Below are 6968 nucleotides of genomic sequence, written 5' to 3'. Positions count from 1 at the left end.
ATCAATAGAGGGGATCTCCACCCAGCGAAGGGAACCCCCCCTTCACCTTCTGATCGCCGCCGGACAACCACACTCCTTCCTCTCCATCGCCTAAGCTTCAGCCCAACGACCCCAACAACAACAACAACAACCCAGTATAATCCTACAAGTGGGGTCTGGGGAGGGTAATATGTACGCAGACTTTACCCCTACCCCGAAGGGTAGAGAGGCTGTTTCCGGGAGACCTCGGCTCAAAAAAAAAAAAAAAAAAATCAGCACCCACCCTAGCTCCCAACGACATCATCCGCCCCTCCCTTCCCTGAAGACGAAGCTTTGATCTCTCTTTCTCTACTCGAAGAACGGCATCAAGCAGAAATTTTTGAAGAAAAAATTGGTTGAAATTTTCGATATTCTTTCTTCTGTTTTTTTTTTCCGCTTAAAATTCCACACAAAAAAATCAGTTCTATTTAGTTTCAATTGTTCCTTCAAAAACTCAGAAAATACAAGAAAACATTCCATTTTTTTCTGGATTTTTGCTCGAAATGGAGTAAAGCCGAGGGGGTGTCAAATTTTGGAGTCGCCGTTCGTGTTTCCGGTCGTGGCTCATTGTTTTTGTTTAAAGATCCTGTTGAATTCCTCCATTCCGGATTCGCTCGATTTCGCTCGACTCAGTGCTGTTAATCGCTGAAATTTCCTTATCGGAGAGCTAATCTCAGGTCATATTAATCTCCCCTGCTTTAGTTTTTTTTGTGTTGATTTGAGTATTGAAGCTTTCTTTAATTCACACTTGTTTTTCATATCGTGTGCTATCATGGTTAGTGCTTTTATGTTTCCAGTGGTTGGCTTCACTTAGTCGTCTTAAATTGATTTAATTATATCATCCTTGTGCCCTACTGAGTTAGATTAATGAATGTTGTGATAGGAAGTTCATTGAGCTCAATTTGCTATTTTGTCTCATGCTATCATTTTATTAGTGTCTTCTATTTGCTAGCACGTAATATTACATGTATTTCTCTTCTTGAACGCCTATTCTGGATATTTTATCATTTGAGATTGGTTTTGCCCGGTTTGAAATTTGTTTGAATGATTATGGGGTCGTGGGGAGTGGCAGAAAGGCAGAAGCCCATTAGCAATTAATTTGTTCCATGTTTTAGGTATCGGGCTCGGCCTAATAAAAATGAAAAGTTAAAAACAAAATATGAGCATGAATTGAATTGTTCTTTTATTTAGTTCTTTTTATTTACTTTATGATGATATTATTCGTTAGGAGCATGTTTAGGCCGACAATATCTGGGTAGGCAATTTTAGGACGTTTAATTAGTTTTGAGGCGAGAGGTCGTTCCTTTAGTTAAATTTATCCGGGAATGCCCCGAAGGACTTGTTGATATTTTATTCCGGGGAATGCCCCGTGGTATTCTGTAATAGGAGGCCAAAGTAGAATTTGTAGTATTCTATTCTTATTTTTATTTTTTTATTAGGTGGGAACGATCTCGGGCCTCTTTTGTGTTTATTTTCCTATTTCTGTGCTTTCAGCTCAATTTGAATATCTCAAAAGCTGACTAGATCATGTACGCAACCGTGATTTTCAAGGGACTCGGGGAATGCCTAATACCTTCTCCCCAAGTCAAATGAATTCCCTTACCTAGAATCTCGGGTGCAAACTAGTTTAAGAGTCAAATGTGTTTTGAAGGGAAATTGTTATTTTAAAATGGTGACCTGGCACACCTAAACCAAATGTCAGGTGGCGAATCTGAAAAATCCTTCGAAACGCAATCTTTGTCACTTTCAAAATTCAAAACTCTTTTGAGCTTTAAAAATCACTTTTTATATTTTAAAGCGGTTAGTGAGATTAAAAAAAGGGTGTGACTGCTTTGACGACTCTGTTGGGGACCCCATTTTGCAAAACAGTCGAGGTGGCCAAAAGCGGCTAGACCTGCAAATTCAACAAGGGTGGACCTTAAAATTAGGAGCAAGCTGATTGTGGATTCAAGACTCTCTAGACACGGTTCAACAAGCCACTTTGCAAAATGGCCGATTGTCGCGCCCTCTTTTTCCCTCTTATGCAATCGGGAGATCAGGTTATGACATTTTTGGGTGTAGGACAACTCGTTCCTTTTGGGAACTGGGTTTTGCATTTGAAGAGTCGCCACCTAATGATTTAAGGTGCATTATGACACCTACAAGGGTTCACTTCTAAGTTTGTTTGATAACCAGAGATAGGGTAAGAGCTTGAAATTATCCCAAGGGGAAAGTGTTAGGCACCCCTCAGGATCCACTAGTGTGGTTCCCGGCCAGACAGTTCTGTGAATTTGTGCAATTTAGCAAATAGTCAAGTATATACTCAAATAGTAGGGGATTTAAATTTAAACACAAAAGAGTTCGAAAGAACAATTAAAGAAGAGTTTTAAAAAGAAATTTGCAAACAAAAGAGGAAGGGGGTCCTAGGTTTATATTTAATATGGATCACATCAATGCGATATCCGGTATAACACTCCTCAAAAGAGGGAATACACGTGGTATTAGCGCATTGGTCATCATATCCATATCTACCCTTCCCACCCCGTCAAGGTATTAAAGCGCGGATTGGTCTCGATCTCTATTGCATGCTATTACCCGTCCCATTCCTATCAGTCCCTGAGGAACTTAGGACTGCTATTCCTAAAGGAGATGGATATTAGGCTGACTTGGATTTCAAAAGGTAAAAATCTAAGGCGACATACAAAACACATAATACTGCACGTTAGGGGAAGCATGTAAACAAATAAAAGGCTCATGTATACCTCCTCAAACAAACACATAAATAGCATGGCTTGAACATATATTTAGGGTTTGAAATTTAAAATACTAAGGCAAAAGGCAGCCAATAGGATATTTGCATTTCCTCCCATATAGTGCCTTATAAGGTGTCATCTGAATATCGGCGTGATTGTGAGCACGTGATTTTTGTTTCGCACGACAATCGCTCCAAAAGAAATAAAAAATAATAATAATTGGCCCCGCTGTACAAATTTTGGATTTTTACATGGCACTTTGTTGGTTATTTGCGATTTTTGCCCATTTTTACTTTATTAAAACAAAATACAAAAACAAATGTACATGTCATGCATAATCTGAACCGTAACATGGTTGTTAAATAGAAAAGCATAAACATGCATCTTTGTCCGTGATTTTGTTTTGTTTGATTTTACCTGTCTTGAAATATCTTAGTGTGTGTGCAAATAATTGTGTTGAGTGTGTATTTAATTTTTAATTTGATTTTTGCTTAGTTTTTGTTTTTAAAAAAATAAAAAAAATAAAAAAGAAGAAAAAAAAAAGATCAGCAATTATTCCGGATTGGGCCAATTTATTAAAATTGGCCCAAACAAACAACGTTCAAACCAGGCCTGCCTGGTCCAGTCCAGCTGATGCCTAGAGAGTCCAAACGACGTCGTATTGACACAGGTTGATCTGGGCCGTTGATCTCAGATTGATCAACGGCCAAGATCACATTTCCCATACCCACGAACAGAACCTGACCCGTTTCCACCCGGACCAACCCAAACCCTTTACCCTCGAAACGACACTGTTCCACTTAAGCCATCAGATCCAGACCGTAGATCTAGATTGATCTAACGGTTGAGATCCGCCTACCCACTAACTATATAAGCCCATAATCTTACCCTGCCCCCCTATCCGAACCCCAGCCTCGTCGTCTTCACCAGAACCCCTAAACCCTAGAGCCGCCCCTGTACTCTTCACCATGAAAACCGGCGGCACGGACGCCGGTGACCTCCACTTGAACACCATAGAACCCCCTCACCACCCTGAATATGGACCTGTTGACCGTTTAGGTCGAATCATCCTCTAGGTCCTCGAATCTTCATTTGAAGATTCGAGTCAAAACTCGATTTACACCAACCGACCCCAGCTTCACACCAGACACTCCCCAGACCCTCCTCGTGACCAAACCATACTTGGTTTGGTCCGAATCTGATCAGGGAAGCATGAATCCCAGATCTGAGTTTTGGAACTTTGTAGTTCTTCGTCACTGTTTCAACCGAAGAGATTAAGGTCTAATGGACTTTAATCAAAGTGTTTCTCATCTGAGAAACACTTCGATTAAAGTCCGTTCAGCCTTAAGAAAGGTCTGTTCGAATCCAAGTCAAGACTTTTGATTTTTCGAGTTTTAAGGTGAGTCTGCTTTTTTTTCTTTACTTGTTTTAGTCAGTGTGATTTATTTTTAAAAGCTGTTCATGATTATTGAAATCTGTTGTCCTTGACTTTCATCAACTGTGCCTTGACCACTTTGCCTGAACTTCTGTTGTTTGATTAAGCCCTTCCATTTGTTCTGATAATGTGTGTGTAAGTGTTGTGCAAGTAGCTGATTTTCAAATTTGGACTGACTAGTTGACTCCTCGAGTGCAATTCTGTTTAGTCAGTATAATTCGAATCATGCATCGATACTGTTTAAATGTCTGATTTTTGGCTACGATTGTGTATGTTAATGCTAATATAGTCGAGTCGACATGTGTCGTCAATTAGTTTCAACTGCCTGAACAAAATAAATCGATTTGCTTCTGTTGAACATTTGCCTGAATCAATTAGGAACCAAGTTCAGTTACTTATAGTTGTTAATATGATTTCAGAAACCTAAGGCTTGATCTGTAATTGAAATCTGAGTTGATGGCATGTGCACTTGTGCACAGCATGTGCATGGTGCACAGCCTGTTTCCTGCATAAAAGGGTTTTTGAGTTAAAAATGGTTTGACAGCATATGCTGTCAGATATATTCTACTGCCCATACTTTGCTTTAGTTTAAAAGTATTAAACCTTTTAAAAGTTAAGTCTGCCAGGGAATGTTGATGGGGGTTAATACTTAAATAACTAATTGGAATCTGAAAATGTGAAGGCACATGTGAGGGTACTGTGATATTCTAAAACAGGCTGTTAAAAGGGGTAGTGTTAAGGCTTATAAAGGGGGACAGACATCTGAAAAAAAAAAGGGACAGAGGATTGGAGAGGATAAAAATACACACACTGTGAGGGATTTTAAAAAAAAAAAAAAGTTGAAATACATACAGATATATATACATACAGACAGAGCATATAGGGAGAGACACTGAGAGGGAACATCTGAGAGTTCAATTTCTGAAAACAGGAACTGGAAAAGATTTCTTTTAGTAACTTCAGTATAATTTCAAAACTGAAGATTGGTTTTAGATTTTGGAAAGAAATGAGATAGAGGGTGGATATACAGAAAGCAGAAACTGTCTTTTCTTCCTGTTGTTTGTTCGATTCCCAGTCTGTTTACCCTGTTTCAAATAAGTGCTGATTTCCTCTCAAGTATCAGTTAGGATTTTGTTGTTTGGTTCTTATTGGTTTGCTCTCTTTTGGAATTGGACCACTTGAATTCTGAGCCCACTCCTCTGCTTTTGCTGTCATTTTGTTGCCTCTTCCCATTGGCCATAACTGCATCTTGCTTTGGGATTTTTGTTACCTGCTGTTACTGCTGCTGCACTTGTTGTCATTGTTACTCTGCTGATTGCCCTCTTCTTCAATTGTCAAATATTTCCAGGTACACAACCTCTGAACCATGTATTGTTGAAGGTTTGAAGTTGAAGCAGAAATAAAGAAATGAACATCTGTTTATGTTATAACATTGGTGTTGAAAATAGGTTGAATGTTAGTTGGGCCTATATTTGTTTAATTGCAAACTGCAAACATTCTGTATAAACTAACATACATTCTGTTTGAGATGAACTATTAGATAGCATTGTTCAATAATAATGACAGTATGACATAGACAGTATGTTTGATTTAGTATACATTCAGTTCAGTATAACACTCTGTTTGACTTAGTTATGACTGTATAACATAGAGTCATTGGCAAGCACTTGTATGTATTTTGCCTAGACCACTGAATTGACAAATCGGTGGTACTAGGTCTGGGATAAATGTATCCCAAACAAACTCTCATGCAGTCACGTTAAGAGTCTGGCTATGAATGCCAGCTCTCCTGTCAGATTATTTGTTCCAATATAGGTTCGATATCGGGTCTCGGTATAGATTCCTTGTTTCGAAATAATGTGATGATTGTTGAGGAAAACTAATAGTCATTTTGAGTTCAATTAGTAGTAATTTTCCTAATAAACAGCCAATTTCGTTTATCAATTTCAAATAGGTTAGAGTTTAAAATAAAACTTGGAGGTCGTTAAATATAACTCAGTATATGTTGTTAGTTTGCTTGCAATCTCACTTAGCAAATTAATAGGCGTATTCACTCGATGAAGACAAAGCATGAGGTAACTCTCACCTCATAAACAATCAATCAGGTAATCAAACAAATTTAGGTTCGGCAAACATAATAAAGATTCAGTTTGTATTTGTTCAAACAAGCAAAGTTCGGTATCATCTTTCTTTTTAAAGACAAACGTAGTAGAAATGTAGTCACTGTAGGATACCCTTCTAAAATAATGAGACGAGCCTCGCCAAATAAAATGCAAATTGCGGGGCCCTCAATAATTGATCATGATAAATACTTAGAATTGGGGATGGACTGTTTAGTGAATTCCACTGCCTTCCCCAAAGATAATAACGCGTTAGATTCTTTAGGCGCGACTTTAAGTAAATTATATTCTTAAATTCGGGTGCGCATTGATGTGACCCGAATCCAAATCTCAACGGAGTCGAAATGTGTTGACAACCACGGGTGCATTGATTGTGACATGGTTCGAGATGCATTTTCACGACGTTGCAATTCTATAAAAATAAATGATAATAATAAAAGCGGTTTAAACTTAATAAAAGCACGTAAGTCATAACATGTATTTAAATCAGATATTTAGCCATTATAACAATTTAAGCGACCGTGCTAGAACCACAGGATTCGAGGGTGCCTAACACCTTCCCTCGGGTCAACAGAATTCCTTACTTAGAATTTCTGGTTCGCAGACTTCATTTGGAAAAGTCGAAAATTTCCTCGATTTGGGATTCAAGATAAACCGGTGACT

At 38.4% G+C, this 6968-nt stretch overlaps 1 long non-coding RNA gene across 1 annotated transcript; it reads left to right on the top strand.

Moving 5' to 3' along the window:
• LOC142175436 (uncharacterized) lies at positions 1–5816 on the top strand. The gene is made up of 2 exons (XR_012704481.1): positions 1–695; positions 5534–5816. It is a non-coding gene; the product is annotated as an uncharacterized LOC142175436 (long non-coding RNA).
• Positions 5817–6968: the final 1152 nt, after the last annotated feature.

The sequence above is a fragment of the Nicotiana tabacum genome, chromosome 21 (assembly GCF_000715075.1).
Source record: "Nicotiana tabacum cultivar K326 chromosome 21, ASM71507v2, whole genome shotgun sequence".
Taxonomy (NCBI): Eukaryota; Viridiplantae; Streptophyta; class Magnoliopsida; order Solanales; family Solanaceae; genus Nicotiana; species Nicotiana tabacum.
Note: the sequence above shows the minus strand (reverse complement) of the source record. Positions and strands in the feature narration are given on the sequence as shown.